The sequence below is a fragment of the Maniola hyperantus genome, chromosome 21 (genome assembly GCF_902806685.2).
Source record: "Maniola hyperantus chromosome 21, iAphHyp1.2, whole genome shotgun sequence".
NCBI lineage: Eukaryota > Metazoa > Arthropoda > Insecta > Lepidoptera > Nymphalidae > Maniola > Maniola hyperantus.
In genome coordinates this window covers 9,272,473-9,290,180 of record NC_048556.1, presented here as the reverse complement: position 1 = coordinate 9,290,180, position 17,708 = coordinate 9,272,473, and the positions used below count along the sequence as shown (strand labels likewise).

Sequence of the window (17,708 nt, the reverse complement as noted above, 5' to 3'; positions counted from 1 at the left end):
GTTCAAAACATAGAGCTAAAATGGCTCGTGATAACTTATTTTGTACGGATTATACTCACAGATATCAGAGATATATTTTATCTCGGAAATATTATCAAAGAGTTCCCACGGTAGGTAGGTACTTATTTAAAAAAATTAAATCCACGTGGATGAAGTCGCAGGATTCAGTTAGTTCTACATAATGAGAATATTTCACGCGGCACAAGATAATATTAGTGGAAGATTAATAATAATATTATGATTGAAGTATTCCCCCGGGGTCGGACAAATTAGCATAATATTGTATCCATAATCCAACCGATATTGCTTCAGCTAGTGCAGAGTGCACCAGTTTTAGTACCTAAGCATTCTAGAATATGCAAATTATATTTTAGTCTCAGTCAAAGTAATGGTTTATTAAAAATCTCTACATAGTATAGAATAAAGTCGCTTCCCGCTGTCTGTATGTATGAACGCGTAGATCTTTTAAACTACGTAACGGATTTTAATGCGGTTTTCACCCATAGATAGAGTGATTCAAGAGGAAGGTTTATAGCTCTAGTTTAGTTCTCAAAAAATTAGAGATCCCTAGAGAAATTGAAATAATGTGAATTAGGTCGGAAAAAATCCTCTCATTTGAGAGTTTCCGAGGCAATGACACCTCAATGACACCACATTAGTATCTTCATTGCACCCATGCGAGGCCGGGGCGGATCGTTAGTAGGTAATAAATTACACTTTTTGATGGTCGGTAGTTGCATTTATAAGATGGCGATAATTTTTACGCGAACTTAAAACTACGAGGGTTCCAAACGCGCCCAGATCTGAGAAGAGCACACAACAAACTCAGCCGAAACTAAACATAAGTTTCTTGGCGGCTATTCTCAGTAGAATTTGCTTTCCGAACCGATGGTAAGATCTTGACATTTTTCATAAGCGATGTGCCGCTGTCCTACGTGAAATGAATAAATAATTTCATTTCAATTTTTTTTATTCACATACAAGTTAGCCCTTGACTGCAATCTTGCCTGGTGGGAGTGATGTAGTCTAAGATTGAAGCGGGCTAACCTGGAAGGGGTATGGCAGTTTGTATTAAACCCATGCCCCTTTGGTTTCTACACGGCATCGTACCGGAACGATAAATCACTTGGCGGCACACGGCTTTGCCGGTAGGGTGGTAACTAGCCACGGCTGAAGCCTCCCACCAGACCAAACCAGAAATTTAGAAATTACAAAATTCTAAGCCCCTGCCAGGAATCGAACCCGGGACCTCCTACTAATATGACCACAGCACTTACCACTGCGCTAGGGAGGTCGTCAAAAATCAGTCAAAAATGAATTCATTTTATTTCATTTCATTTCATGGTCGCCCAATAAAGTTAAAGCCCATACTTAGTTACTCGTACTATGGGCTTTATAAGGTTTTAAAAATCCATTGGGTACTCTTTGACTTTCATGTCCCGTCCCGTAGGACGCAAGCATTTAATAGTAGTTGAGCCGTGAAAGTCGAGAGACAGACAGACATAAAACAGCACACACTCGCATTGATAATATTGATATTAGTATTCAAAAAACTACGTCTACCTGCAGACCCTTGAAATTAATAGCCGAACTTTTACATCTTTTTATCTTAAAACATTTTTATTATTCTAAAAAGCTTTCGAAGAACAGAGACCTTTTTAAGAGTTCATGTAAGAAAAGGTCAATGAATCGTATAAATTTCGATGGAAATCTCTGGAAGAATATCTGCGATATTTTTATGAAAATACCGGGCAGTAGGATAAAGCTTTTGAAGACAAAGATTGGTCTCTGCTCCGCTTCGTTGGGAGCGCAGTGGAGACCAGCCCTTAACCTAAGATTGATAGGATAGTGGATATATATCTGAATATATAAAAGGGAAAGGTGACTAACTGACTGACTGATTGAAGTGTTCCTTAGCAATAACTTGCAGAATTCAGCTCTGGCAAGTCATTTTAAGTAGGTGGTACAAGTTTTAGTACCTATACAAAATTTAAAATTTCCAAATTTATTGATATTGACTTGGCAATTGGTGTTCAATCCTGACTTCTTTTACTTAGTTATTATTTTATGTCGCCCTTAGGACCAGACGTGCGTGAAAAGATCACGAGACACCCTTTGGAACCAACAAATAGCTTTGAACTTTATTTTTGTGTACATCGAACACATTTTCCGTTACGCGCGAAAGAATGTAGCCGTAAAAACCTTAATTACAAGCCGTAGTCGTTTTGCAAATGGCCGTAACAATTTTATTGTGTGTAGGCGCCCTTTGTAACGTAAAACGACCGTGCGTGCACTGGTTTTGATCATCCTATTATTTCATACAGCGCCAGACTTTTTATGCCACAAAATACACGTTTAAAAATCAAAATTCTACGTTATATTTACCAAAAAAATATATGGATCGTCAGCTTTGATGTCGGAGAAATCTGTGATCATCAGAACTGTTTAGAATAAGTGTGTTGAATTCGCACTGCCCAATACTTCAGAACACAAGTAACATTAATTTAATGATAAATAACGATACATTGAAAATACATTGAAGAGACTTCTGACGACCTCCCTGGCGCAGTGGTGAGCGCTGTGGTCTTAATAGTGGGAGGTCCCGGGTTCGATTCCTGGCAGGGGTTTGGAATTTTATAATTTCTAAATTTCTGGTCTGGTCTGGTGGGAGGCTTCGGCCGTGGCTAGTTACCACCCTACCGGCAAAGCCGTGCCGCCAAGCGATTTAGCGTTCCGGTACGATGCCGTGTAGAAACCAAAGGGGTATGGGTTTAATAAAAACTGCCATACCCCTTCCAGGTTAGCCCGCTATCATCTTAGACTGCATCATCACCAGGTGAGATTGCAGTCAAGGGCTAACTTGTATCTGAATTAAAAAAAAAAAAAAAAGACTACAACATTTTTGGGGTTAAAGTTAGAGGTGCCCGGGATCGAATCCCCGACCTCTGATTAGTCCTAAGCACTAGGCTATCACGGCTATCAATTTCATTTTTAAAACCACTGGCCCTTCGAGGGCCGAGGCTTTCGTTCAACACTTTGTAGCTGTACAATAACCTGGCTTTATTGATAAACAATAATATTATTATAAAGTCATAGAAACATGGAACGTGATATTACAGGAAAACGTTGGAGTTTACTGCAATAGCTACAATTTAACGGTGTTTAGTCCACATTTGGAACGATCGGAAATGGTTGGAAATGCTCATTGCATCGCATTATTTTATCGTGATACTAATAGAAGAACATGAGTAGAATATTAAATTTTAGTAGAATTTGACAATGGTACGGATTCTGAGCACAACCTAATTTTAGAGTATTCGCATACTCTTCTAACTAATGGAATATGCAAAGGACAGACGCAGTTTGACGGTTTTAAATTTTATTTTTAGATAGTAAAACCCGTGAATTTAGCGCACAGTCGCGAGCCTACTGTTTAAATTTCTTTGATAGATTCAAAGATTTTATTTCAAAACAGTAGGCAGGTTCACTGTACACTTTTAGAAAATATAATCGTCTTGGCGGGGGCACTGCCGTGCGCCCTGATAATTATTAATTAGTGTTTTAGTTAATGTTAGATGTTTTGTTTATTTATCATCATCATCATCATGATCAAACCATCGCCGGCTCACTACAGAGCACGAGTCTGCTCTCAGTATGAGAAGGGTTTGGCCATAGTCCACCACACTGGCCAATTGCGGATTGGCAGACTTCACACGCCTTTGATAACTATCGAGAAATCTCAGGCATGGTGGTTTGAGAGTTGAGTAAAGCGAGTGATATTTAATTTCTCAAAACGCACATAGCTCCGAAAAGTTAGAGAGCCCGGGATCGAACTCTCAACCTCCCGAATAGGAGGCGGACGTCCCAACCACTAGACTATTACGGCACTTTGTTTATTATTCAGTGGATATTTGCTGCAAAATTAACGCAGCAATAAAAATCAAGCTGGACTGAATCCATACTAATATTATAAATGCGAAAGAGTGCCTGTCTGTCTGTCTGCTAGCTTTTCACGGCCCAAAAGTTTAAACAACTTTGATGAAATTTGGTACAGAGGTAGCTTACATCCCGGAAATTGGCATAAGCAACTTTTTATTCAGGAAAATCAAAGAGTTCCCACGGGATTTTTAGGAAACCTTAATCCACGCGGATCCAAGTCGCGGGCATCATCTAGTTATTAAAAAAATTAGAGCCTCAATAGCTCAACCGGTAAAGGATTGGACTGGACCGAAAGGTCGTCGTTCAAACCCCGCCCGTTGCACTATTGTCGTACCTACTCCTAGCACAAGCCTGACGCTTAGTTGGAGAGGAAAGGGGGATATTAGTCATTTAACATGGCTAATATTCATTAAAAAATTAAATAAAAAAAATAATGGCATTTCAACATTCAGAGATCAGACAATTTAAAGAATAAGACCTTTGTCAGGAGCAATTTAAAAGGTTAAGCTTCTACAAAATGGACACAGCCTTCAGCAACGAAGACAACGACTTAGAAGAAAAACTGAATCTGCATAGACTGGAACAAAAACAAGTTTTAATAACTTGGCTTATTCGTATAATTAGGGTTGGCACTTGAGAAGTGGTTATGAAAATAATTTAAATGATAAAAGCTGTTAAGAAATTGAAATAGGTCGCTTCGTTTTATGAAATAGAAGAACAGACTAGGTAAATAGATACTGAAATATTAAAAAAAACATTAGATACGTAAAAAATTACCAACCGCTTTTGACCAAGACAATAATTAATAATATTAGGTAAAATCACATACTTTTTAGTGCAAATACACCTTCTAGACAAGTGCACTTCACCTTAGGCTGCATCATCACTTGCCAGCAGGTCTGATTACAGCCAAGTGGTAGTCTATATATCATTAAAAAAATTATTATATCACTGGTGTACCTACCCTATAAATTTATCTAGTTTAGCGGATAATAGAAAAAGTAGCTTGTTCGTTAACTTTCGAATAAAATTACAGTGGTCATAATTCTGTTCTCTGTTCTTTCAAGAAAGTTTATAAGCAGTTATAACAGAGATGAGGACTACTAGTCAAATCAGCGACTTTTTATCAAACGTCAAAACGCTCGCTTAGTAAGGGAGCTTGCATGAAATTCACAGTTGTGACGTCATACACATTTAAATTTAAAACGGTTAACAAACTAAAAGCTAAAAACGGACGTGGATTTTACGAACTTTGGAAGACCCCCTATTTAGCAATTCCAATGAAATAATGATTTTTTGGCAGAGTCATCATGGTAACTGCAAGTTGCCAACCCTACGAAAAAGCGGGATTATTAAATGCATTCATTTAGTTCACTCGTTCGCTCATTCCAATATTAATTTCCCACAAAGAGTCGTTCTATAAGTTGCATCGGCGCAACGTGCCGTGAAATTGCATTGCTGAACTTATGCCGTTTATATCGAGGGCCGTGTGGGTACCTTGCTTCCTGCCAATTATAATCCGGGTATCTTTAAAACAAGAGTGAATTTTTAGGCACCTTTTAGGCAAACGCGTTCCATCTTAGTCCACATCATCAGTTTCCGTCAGGTGTGATCGTGGTAAAGCGTGCGTCTATAATGAAGTAAAAAACTAGATGTTCTGTGGTATTTTACTGATAATCATACTATCACACTAATCTATACTAATATTATAAAGCTTGTAAGTTTGTTTGTAAGAAGTAATCTCTGGAAATTTTGAAAATTCTTTCACTAATAGAAAGCTACATTATTCCTAAGTAACATACAATAGTAACATTTTTAAAAATTTCTACGAAAATTGTAATAAGCGACCCGTCCAGCTACGCACGGGTAGCTTATTTAGGATTTAGCTTTTAAAAAACTGTTTGATTTCCCGGGATAAGTATGCTATGCCACTCCCCAGGTCTTTTTATCTATATCCGTGCAAAAATCGTGTAAAAATCATCCGTTGTGGCGTGAAGGACAAACCAACAAAAAACACACTTTCACATTCAATATCGCTAGTGACTAGTAGTGATGTGAATTTTAAATGTCATGATACAAAATATTTAGATTTTAATTTGACTCCCAATACATAATATCAGTCAATATTGAACCATTAATTTTCGCGGCTCTATTGTAATTTGGATATTGTCATGACACATGATACAATGATTTACCCTTTTGTATAGAGGTAAATGTTATGTAAACCCGGTATTATGTAAAACAGTGGCATCAACGCGGCCCAAACAATAGGACTCTGATTGAAAATACCGAGGATTGTGACGGCCTCCCAGTGCAAATCGCTTTACAGTGTTAAACGTTATTGAATCCATTTGAATAATATTACCGCTTTGCAATGCAATTTATTTTATTCGTAGGCGCTTCGCCTCTACCGATAGGCATTCAGGGCTGGAGGTTTTTGCCGTATAGAAGCCGATTAGATGAGTTTTATAAAACTGTCATACGTGATTCAGTCTCTGTAGGGCAATTTCGTAAAACCTGTATCAATCATTATTATAATCTCAACTAGATGATGCCCGCGTCTTCGTCCGCGTGGATTTAGGTTTTTTTAAAATCCCGTGGGAACTCTTCAATTTTCCGGGATAAAAAGTAGCCTATGTCCTTTCCCGGGATGCAAGCTATCTCGGTACCAAATTTCATCAAAATCGGTTGAACTGCTGGGCCGTAAAAAGCTAGCAGACAGATAGACAGACAGACAGATAGACAGACACACTTTCGCATTTATAATAATTATTATAAGTGTATATAAGTAAATAAGTAATAAGTATGGATTGTTGTGATTGGCTGAATTTGTGCTATTCTAGTTGCAACAAGTCATTGTAGCCAATAGTGAGTGATCATCAACCAATCAGAGGTGATTGCGATCGTGAAATTGTAACTGTCATTCTATCGCAATCGAGCTACTGGTACGATGTCGATAAGATACTGTGAAAAAGGTAAAACTACCCATTTCAGTTTAGTTCTGTTCCGATGCTTCTATCATAAACTTAGTTATCATTAGGTAAGAGCGTGATAAAAGATTAATTTTCAATTTTTCCATTCCATTCCATCAACCTGTATGCGTCCACTACTGGACATAGGTCTTTCCAGGATAGGATCCGTCCAGTAGTTTGAGCTGTGTGTTGATAGATCAGTCAGTCAGTCAGCTTTTCCTTTTATTTAATTAGGTTACTCGGACAACTTTGTCATGAGTACGGTAATTGTATTGTATTCAAATACTGCTATCTATTATTATAGTATCACGGTAACAAGGTCCCCTTATCTTGTTATCGTAGTAACAAATAGCGTTGCTTAATTAGTGCGAGATGCAGATAACCGTTATTTTTCTCTGTCTCTCAAAGGTCAAGCAACACTGAACATAAAATAACCAAAGCTGGTCCCAACGCAAGCCAGTGTGTTTATAATGCACAGCAGTAAACAGGTTTACACTAACAAAATCTGCGGTTAAAGCACGGTTTAATTAAGCTCCGACTGCCAACACGTAGTCCACTGTGTACCGTGTGTACACCAAATAATGACGTAATGAAACTCAAATAGATTCCGAATGAACCTATTTGAATTCACTTTGAAGTGGCTTACAATTTAAATTACTCGGACAACTTTGTCATGAGTACGGAAATTGTATTGTATTCAAACGCAACTATCCATTACTACTGGAACAAGGTAAGAAACTTGTTATGTAAGTCATTTACAAGTAGTGAGAGCTGACGCAGACGACTGTTTGTTTGAAGGAATCAGTACTCTTATTATAAATGCGAAAAAGTGTTTGTTTGTTTGTTAGTTTTTCCTCAATCACGTCGCAACGGATTGACGTGATTTTTTGCATAGGTATAGTTTAAGACCTGGAGAGTGAGATAGGCTTGAAACCGGAAAATCAAAGAGTTTCCACGGGATTTTTGAAACTTAAATCCACGCAGACGAAGTCGCGGGCATCAGCTAGTTCTTATTATAAGTGCGAATGTGAGTTTGTTTGTTGGTTGGTTGGTTTGTTGGTTTGTCCTTCAATCACGTCACAATGGTGCAACGGATTGACGTGATTTTTTCTATTGGTATAGATAAAGACCTGGAGAGTGACATAGGCTACTTTTTATTCCGGAAAATCAAAGAGTTCCCACGGGATTATTAAAAACCTAATTCCACTCGGATGAAGTCGCGGGCATCAGCTAGTACTTATTATAAGTGCGAAAGTGTGTTTGTTTGTTGGTTTGGTGGTTTGTCCTTCAATCACGTCGCAACGGAGCAACGGATTGACGTGATTTTTGTATTGGTATAGATAAAGACCTGGAGAGTGACGTAGGCTACTCTTTATCCCGGAAAATCAAAGAGTTCCCACGGGATTATTAGAGTCCTAATTCCACGCGGATGAAGTCGCGGGCATCAGCTAATTTTTGATAAATTTGATCGTTGTTAACTTATATCCCGACAAAATTATCATAATACTCGTATTATTTTAGTATAATGCAACATAATAATTTCTGTTTATTATATTAAACCAAGGTATTATTTCATTACTATATGTTTATTATAACATACTATTGTGCATATTTTATATAAATTGTTGGGTATAAAATCGAACACGCAAATTATGTTAATGTAGTTATGATAATGTGTTGTGTTATCAATTAAAATTAGTCGTCTATGTAAAATATTTATTTCGTTATAATATTAGTATGATGCTGCAGCGATCGATTCCCGAAAACTGTTAATGACTTATTATTACTTATCTTTATTGAAAATATTATTAATTTTTGGTCATTTTGATATGTATTTAAAAATAATGGAGAATATCATAGACTACTTTTTATTCCGGGAAATCAAAGAGTTCCAACGGGATTTTTAAAACTTTTTTTTATTTTTATTATCAACATAAACAATGTTTAACAACTCCACTTTAGAAACAGCAAAAAAATCACGAAGGTTTATCTTCGTTACTTCGTATACTTAAATCTTACTTACAAGGTATACGTATATGATGTATAGATTTGAACTAATATCACCTATTACTTAATCTGTGACCTAGCATCTAATTCAAATCCCATCGTAACTAATTAGAAATAAACTGTCTGGCCGAAGTAACTCTTATTTAATCTATGGTCGGTTCTTAATCCGAATCTCATCGGAGTTTACATCATTAAACCACAACAGTCGATGTTAGAATCACACAGCCTTATCGTTAACTGCGGGTGGAATATTACTAATTCCAGGCGTTGATAACAAACTTGGTCAGTTTTACTGCTGTTTGCACTTTCATGGGTTAACCTACGCAATGACCGTATACATGTAGGTACTTTTAATGGATAGTTATGTACCTGTCTACTCTCAATACCTATCTATTCTATGAAAATCTTATCTATGAATTAAAATCTCTACCCATACCTACTCGTATTATAAAATGCGGAAGTGTGTGTGTTTGTTGGTTTCTGCTTTAATCTCATCGCAACGAAGATATATATATATATATTAGATATGATATTAGATAACCTAATAAAGTATAGTCTATTCTAATATTATAAAGAGGTAATGTCATTAAGTTTGTTTGTAGGGGGTAATCTCTGGAACTACTGAACCGATTTGGAAAATTCTGTCACCAATAGAAAGCTACATTATTCCTGAGTGACATAGGCTATATTATATACACGCGGGCGAAGCCGCGGGGATCAGCTAGTTAGATATAAAATAAAGACCAGGAGAGTGACATATAGGCTGCTTTTTATCCCGTAAGAGTTCGCGGAATTATTAAAATCTAAATCCACGGGGATGAAATTGTGGGCGTCAACTAATTTTAATAATAAACGATTTTTTTAATTATTGTTTTTTAATGAAAATATAAATTAATAATTTATATATTTTTTTAATAAAACTTAAATTACTACAGTAAAAAAGCTCAATAGTTAAAGGAGCGGATTGAAATCATAAAGGTCGGCGGTTCAAACCCCACCTGTTGCACTATTGTCGTATCTAATCACACCACAAGCTTTCGCTTAGTTGGAGGGGAAAGGGGAAAAATAAGTCATGATTAACATGGCTAATATTCTTTAAAAAAATTATGCGAAAATTTGTTTGTCTATCTGCTAGCTTATCACGGCCTATCAGTTGAACCGATTTTGACAAAATGCGGTACAGAGGTAGCTTGCATCCTTTGGATGAACATAAGCAAAATTTTGTATCGGAAAATCATCAGCTAGTTTGCAATAAAGAAACAAATAAATGCTACAAGTACCTTTATTTATGGTAATCCTAAGCATGGAAGGCATAAATTTTATCCTTTCATACTGATTCCCCATACGAATAGTTCCATAAGTATAAGTAGCATCGAGTTAACACGGCATGAAATTGCATTCGCAAAACTTATCCCATTTAAATCGAATGTGTTTTGCGGGCGATATGTGGCTTTCATATACGTTCAATCTCATTATGATAATACTATAGAGAACTATTTGATAATACTATATACTGGTGGGAGGCTTCGGCCGTGGCTAGTTACCACCCTACCGGCAAAGCCGTGCCGCCAAGTGATTTAGCGTTCCGGTACGATGCCGTGTAGAAACCAAAGGGGTATGGGTTCAATAAAAACTGCCATACCCCTTCCAGGTTAACCCGCTATCATCTTAGACTGCATCATCACTTACCATCAGGTGAGATGGCAGTCAAGGGCTAACTTGTATCTGAATAAAAATAAAAAAAAACTATAGAGAAGCGGTGATAGTGTAGTGGTCAAGACATCGCCTCCAAGTCGGGGAGTCTGAGATTTCTACCTTTTCGGAGCTTATCACTTGCTTTAACATGCAGGAAGGAATTTGAGGAAACATGCATGTCTGAGAGTTCTCCATAATGTTTTCAAAGGTGTGTGAAGTCTGTAAATCTGCACTTGGACAGCGTAATGGATATGACCAAACCTTACTCGTTCTGAGAGTAGACCCGTGCTCATTAATGTACCGGCTATGAGGTGATGATTATGATGAGGGATGGGGATCTGAAAGTGAGTTCAATCACGTCGCAACGGAGCAACGGATTGACGTGATTTTTTGCATGGGTAGGTAGACATAGTTAAAGACCGAGAGCGATATTATAGGCTACTTTATATCCCAGAAAATCAACGAGTTCCCACGGGATTTTTAAAAACCTAAATCCACGCGTACGAAGTCGTGGGCATCAGCTAGTAATAATATAGGGACAAACCCTTATATTAGAAAGTGCTCACGGCTCCAGGTAATAAGCCATTTCAGGCCCACATTCAGCTCGGTCAGCCTGATATTATCCGCTAAACGGCCGAGCTTTATGGGCCTCCAAAATAATTATTATAAACGTGAATGATAAGACTTACATGATTTAACTTTAAAAGTCAACAGTCCTAAATACACGCTTAAAACGTTTACCCACAACGTTTACCCGAATATAGGGTGACAATCCTGACTCATATGCTGAGACATTCCTGCGGGATGATTCGCTAACTCAGTGTCTAACACTGAATAATAGCCACCGAGCTTATTTGGCCTTGGTTGTTCTACACTGCTGCTTCTCTGAGGGATATTAAAATATGTTTTCCTAGAAAATCTTTAATGGATTAAAAATAAATGCCAAATGAGTTCGGTCATTCGATGGCTTTCATTCAGTGTTAGAGAATCAGTACTTAGTCTGGTATGATTTTAGATGGTATTTTTGGAGTATGTAACTCCAATGCTAATATTATAATTAATGCGAAACTGGGTCGTTAGTTTTTCACGGTCCATCATCTTAACTGATTTTGATTAAACTTTGGTCCCTGTCGGAGATAGATATAAGCTACTTTTGTTCCGAAAAAGTAACATGTTTCAAATAATCCGCTAACCGATTTGGACAAAATTTAGTACAGAGATAGATTACACCCAAAAAAAGAACGTAGGCTACCTCCATAGTAAAGTTATAGTAAGTAATATTTACACTTTTTGACTATCCGTTACATAAATAACTTAAAACTAAAGCTGCGGTGGTTTCAAACGCGCCCAGGTCTGAGAAGATACTTAATATTTTATAATAAACTTCCACAATCAATTTCTTGCTGGTTCTTCTCGGTAGGAACGGCATGCATTCCGAACCAGTGGTAAATTAAGTAAGCATTTGACGATTCAAAAGCAAGCAAAAATTTTTAAGCTCCTTTTTATCCAGGAAAATCAGTGATATAGAGTCACAGACCACCACCTATAGACGCCACCCGCGATCGCCAAGCTTAGGCAGTTGCTTAGCACAAAGGTCGGCCCACGCCCGTTCGGTACTCTCATTCCGCACATTGCCTTGATTACGTGACTTTTGAGTCCATCAATCACAACAAAGCATTCTCCCCTGTCCCCCGCCAACGTGTAGCTCGCCGCTCGGAGCGTACAGGTGCCAGGCCGGCACCACGGAGGAGCAGCAGCGGGGCTCTTAGCTGTGCTAGTGACGTCTTGCCGCCAAGCTGGGAGAGTAAGCATAAGGGACAAGGAAGAGACAAAATAATTTGTAGGGATTCAAGAAGGCGCCCGGGAAAATGTCAAGAGCAAGTACCGAACGGGCGCCCTCCCGCGATTCGGCCCATATAACCGAGAGGTTGGTGGGGCCATGGGAGGTGGAGGGTTGTCCCCCGCCAACATTTTACATTGCATCCATACTAATATTATAAATATGAAGGTGTGTCTGTCTGTCTATCTATCTGTCTGTCTGACTGTCTGTCTGTCTGTCTGTCTGTCTGTCTGTCTGTCTGTCTGCTAGCCTTTCACGGCCCATCTGTTCAACAGATTTTGACAAAATTTGGTACAGATATAGCTTGCATCCCGGGGAAGGACATAGGCTACTTTTTATCGCGGAAAATCAAAGAGTTCCCATGGGATTTTTAAAACTTAAATCCACGAGGGCGAAGTCGCGGGCATCATCTAGTATTGTATATGCGTACTCTTGAGGTTGAATTCTCTGTGTACAGACTATATTATTACAGTGATACAATTTTTAGGGTTCCGTACCTCAAAAGGAAAAACGGAACCCATAAGGGTTCGTTTTTTAGCGATCCTATAAAGGATCACTTTGTTGTCTGTCTGTCTGTCAAGAAACCTACAGGGTACTTCCCGTTGACCTAGAATCATGAAATTGGGCAGGTAGGTAGATCTTATAGCTGGCTTTAGGGGAAAAATCTGAAAACTGTGAATTTGTGGTCACATCACACAAAAAAATTAATTTGTGGTCATAAACTAATAATTAGTATTTTCAATTTTTTAAGTAAGATAACTATATCAAGTGGGGTATCATATGAAAGGGCTTCACCTGTGGATTCTAAAACATATTTTCATTTATTTTTATGAATCATAGTTTTTGATTTATCGTGCAAAATGTCGAAAAAATTCGACTGTACTACTGAACCCTCGGTGAGCGAGCCTGACTCGCACTTGGCCGGTTTTTCTCCAATCTAGTGGCCTTTAGTGAAACATGTCTGTCCAATGTCCATAGTCCGCATCTGTAGCGACACGTCTGCAGCACGTTCGTCCCGAGACTACGTGATGATCTTCGTAATAGCTCCATCAAAGGACTGGCCCATTGTTTGTCGTTTCGGCACGTTTTGTTCATTTCCCCTTCTCACTGAAACGTGAAAGCTCGACGCTTTAATTTCATTTTCCAATTCTATAAATAAAATAAAATAAGTAGGTAACTGACAGAGAACCCGGGAGAGCCAGACCTTCGTTATTTTCCTAAGATACCTGTATAAACATAGCTATGATAACGTATATTACCCTTTCCTATATCCAACCAAATTACTCGTAGGTTACTTAGGTTTCAACTCCCTGGAGGTCAAACGGACTTGCGATCAACTAAAAATTATGTGTCGAATTTCGCGAGGAGATGTCAATGCTCCAGACCTTCATGACGAACTCTGTCGTATACCTATATGTCCCTAAATCTGACAGTAATCTTCGTCCACGAAAAAATAAATTTTTCGTGGTCCCACATCATCGCACTTTTGCTAGAGCTTTGTCACCTATCTATACCGCGTTCATTAGCATCGTTCGAAACGCGCTTTTGGACAATAATGCTCAATGGGATCCATGTACAATTTTGATTTGGGAGTTACTGCGAAGTACGTGGAGAGCATTGCATGAATATGTCATTCAATGTTCTCAGCGTACATCAAAAATCCTTTATGAGTATGTTTTATCGTTTTGTATTTTGTGTCTTTTTTGTTCCTTTATTTGTATTTAAATTTATCATTAATCATCTATTTAGTGTAAGTGGCACTGCCGTTCTAATTAGATAGATATAAATAAATAATAAATAAATAAATAATAAAAGCTGAAAGTTTCTGTGCGTATTTACCCCAACATAGGGACGAACGATCACCGACTACGATGTGACCCATACAGCGATGATCATCATCATCATTTGGGGTTGGCACGAAACTAAATTTCTGGCAACAAATGACGTGATTCCTAATACTGTTCCGAAGAAAATATAAAAAAATTACACTTTATTCTTTGACATAAGAAATTTTACACCTTTGTTACCTGTTATCTCCCAAAGCCACCATGATCCAAACTTCATAGCCGTTGATCGTTCCTCCCTGTATTAGGGCCACACATAGAAACTTTCAACTTTTATAAAATAACGAAGGTCCTGCCCTCCCGGTCTCTTAATCCATAGCTAAGTTTATTAATTAGTAAACGCTGTCGTGGAAAATATTATAAGTAAGTTGTAATCCATAGTTACTATAAAATGCTGCTGCTATAAAAGTGTCGTTCAACTATTCGGCCATTCTTTTCGCCGTAATAACAGAGTGTAGCATAGGGGTAGCGGAGTCACATCTGCACAAGACATAAAGTTAGTTCAGAGTGCATTTGTCAGGCTGAAGTCCGTCGCAACTCGCGCATGAAGCCATTACAGTGCTACAAGATACACTTTGCTACTAGAGTACCTAGCTGCCATTTTGTTTTGCAGACCTAAGTAAGTACACGGAAGGTGAAACTTAATCTTATAAATAGCTAAATAACTAGGATAACTACTTACGTTAAATATAGTTTTAAATTAAGATTGTTAGTATATTTTTTTCGGGTTGTGCCACAGCCCACACATGACACAGTTCCGGCGCTTCTTCTGCTTGAGGCATGTTGACTTAATGCCCAAGCGGTGGAAGCGCCAGGATAACCAACTCAGAGTTATAAGATGTGTTAGGTACTTACTGTTTCTAAAAAAAATAATCTTTTATGAAAATAAAGGAGGTCCCTAAGATTCTATAAAATATTATCTAGGTACTTTCCGCATAACGAAAAAAAAAAAACTTAATTGAGAACCACCTCCTATTTGGAAGTCGGTTAAAAAAATGGCAAATCTTACGAAGAAGCTTTAATTTAAAAATCTAATGTCTGTCCTAACCGTAGAGTGTAGAGTAACCGACATAGCTCAACGGGTTGCGAAGCTGAAGTGGCAATGAGCAGAGCACATAGTTCAAAAAACCGATAGACGTTGGGGTCCCAAGGTGCTAGAATGGCTACCTCGCACCAGAAAGCACAACATTGGAAGACCTCACACTAAGTGGACGGCGCAAGAACGTGGTGTGTGGAAGTTTCTACAAGAGACTTATGTCCAGCAGTGGACGTCTATCGGTTGATAATGATGATGATGATGATGTCTGTCCTTGGGTTTTTGGTATCGAAAGTCAAAACGGTCTTTGGGTCACTCTACCAGCGCATAGGTTTACTCCATCCATCCAACCCACACATCAGAGCACAGAGCACGGGTCTCCTCTCAGAGTGAGAAAGGTTTGGCCATAGTCTACCACGCTGGTCAAGTGCGGATTGGTAGACTTCACACACCTTTGAGAACATTATGGAGAACTCTCAGGCATGCAGGTTTCCTCACGATGGTTTCTTTCACCGTTAAAGCGAGTGATATTTTATTAATTAAAACGCACATAACTCCGAAAAATTAGAGGTGCGTGCCCGGGATCGAACCCCCGACCTCCGATTAGAAGGCGGACGTTCTAACCACTAGGCTTTCACAGCTTACCCACACGGTAAGTCGTAAACCTGAGATGTAGTTAAGATAACAAGAAAATGTTTAGAAAGGACGTAATTACACTACACTTTCATTATTTCAGTAACTACAGCCCCGTTAAAATTATCTTGTCCACAATTAATTTTCTTAACTGCCTCGGTAACTGGTTACACCCTGTAATGGGTGATATAAACGACTGTTTACTTTGGTAAGGGTTTAGGCATACAACGGGCGTTGAAACTTAAAGAGGGTGTTGTCCTAACTAAATAATCAATTACTAGATGATGTTTATAGTTTTTTACCTACACTTCAAGGAAACTGGCAACAAGTGAATCGTGGTCTAGCGGTCTAAGGCGTTCCCGGCGCGATTCCCAGAGAGATGCAGCTGCGGGTTCGAATCCGGCCGGTTCCGCAATCTAAATATATAAAAGGAAAAGGTGACTGACTGACTACTGATTTATCAACGCACTGCTAAAAACATAAAAGTATCTTCAATAAATGAATTTTGTAAGCGTTTCCCTATAACTTAATACCGTGGAGAACAATTAAGTATCTTAAAAATTACATTTCGTGACAAAGGAAAAATAATACGAAGTATTTCGGTCCATTCCAAACTTTCCCAGTTGAATAGAGCTCTTGTCAGAATTATTTAGAAGTGTTTAGAAGAAGAGAGTTATGAGTGTATGAGATGAGTAGGTATTATTTAGAAATGACCACGCCACGATTTCACTCCATTCTGCCGATCAACGTTGCGCTTTAGACTGCATCGCTACCTACTTACCGCCAGGTGAGATCACAGTCAACAGCTACCTAGTTATAGAATAAAAAGCACAAAGAATAATATTATAAGAAAAATAAACAAAATGAAAGCTACCTACTTTTTCACACTTCGCAATATTCTGCCACGTCATGACAGGCCATAATTATATAATTAATCATCATATAATTTCCATAACCAAGGTGGTACTCCAATACTAGCGAAAATATTTCCGAGCTTTAAAGACTCACGGCGATTACGCACTGCACTACCGTCATCCGAGTTCTATCCGTCATCCGTGACAATACCAGCGATTATCTACGACATATAAATTATTATTATGTTCTAAATAATATCTGTCCCAGCTTTACTCACGTGTGTAGTCGACGTTAGCCCGACTAGTTTCGAACCCATACGGGGTCCTTTTTCAAGGGAGTCCGTTTGCGCACGCGCCGCGGTTTATTATTATGTCATAAGCTCCCATACAAAACAAAAAGAAACGTATTTTCACGGACTCGGATCGGATGAGTGCGTAACCGCCGCCCTAAGAGCTAGCGCGCACCACGGTGCGGATAGTTGCGGTGCGTTTTAAAATCCGTAAATTTGAATTTAAATGTATCAAAATCCGGTACGAAATTAATTCCGCAGTGCGCGCGCTTCCATAAAGTTCTCTAGTTCACAGATTTTGCGGGAAAAACGTACGGTTTACCGTGGTGCGCGCTAGCTCTAATACGTAGTGATTCAAATCCCTGGCACGCACACCTATAAACTTTTCGAAGCTATGTGGGATTTAAGACATTAAATACTTTATGCATTTACTGTAAAGGAAAACCTTGTAAACATCATCATCATCATCATCATCATCATCAACCAATAGACGTCCACTGCTGGACATAGGTCTCTTGTAGGGACTTCCACACGCCACGGTCTTGCGCCGCCGCCTGGATCCAGCGGCTCCCTGCGACTCGTCTGATGTCGTCCGTCC

The 17,708-nt window shown here is 38.6% G+C and overlaps 1 protein-coding gene across 1 annotated transcript in view; it reads right to left on the bottom strand.

Moving 5' to 3' along the window:
• Positions 1-6,583: 6,583 nt before the first annotated feature.
• Positions 6,584-17,708, bottom strand: part of LOC117992355 (uncharacterized) — a 257,093-nt gene continuing 245,968 nt past the window's right edge. The window contains exon 11 of the mRNA XM_069505950.1: positions 6,584-6,632. The gene's annotated coding sequence lies outside the window, so the exon portion shown is untranslated. The remainder of the gene's footprint in view (positions 6,633-17,708) is intronic.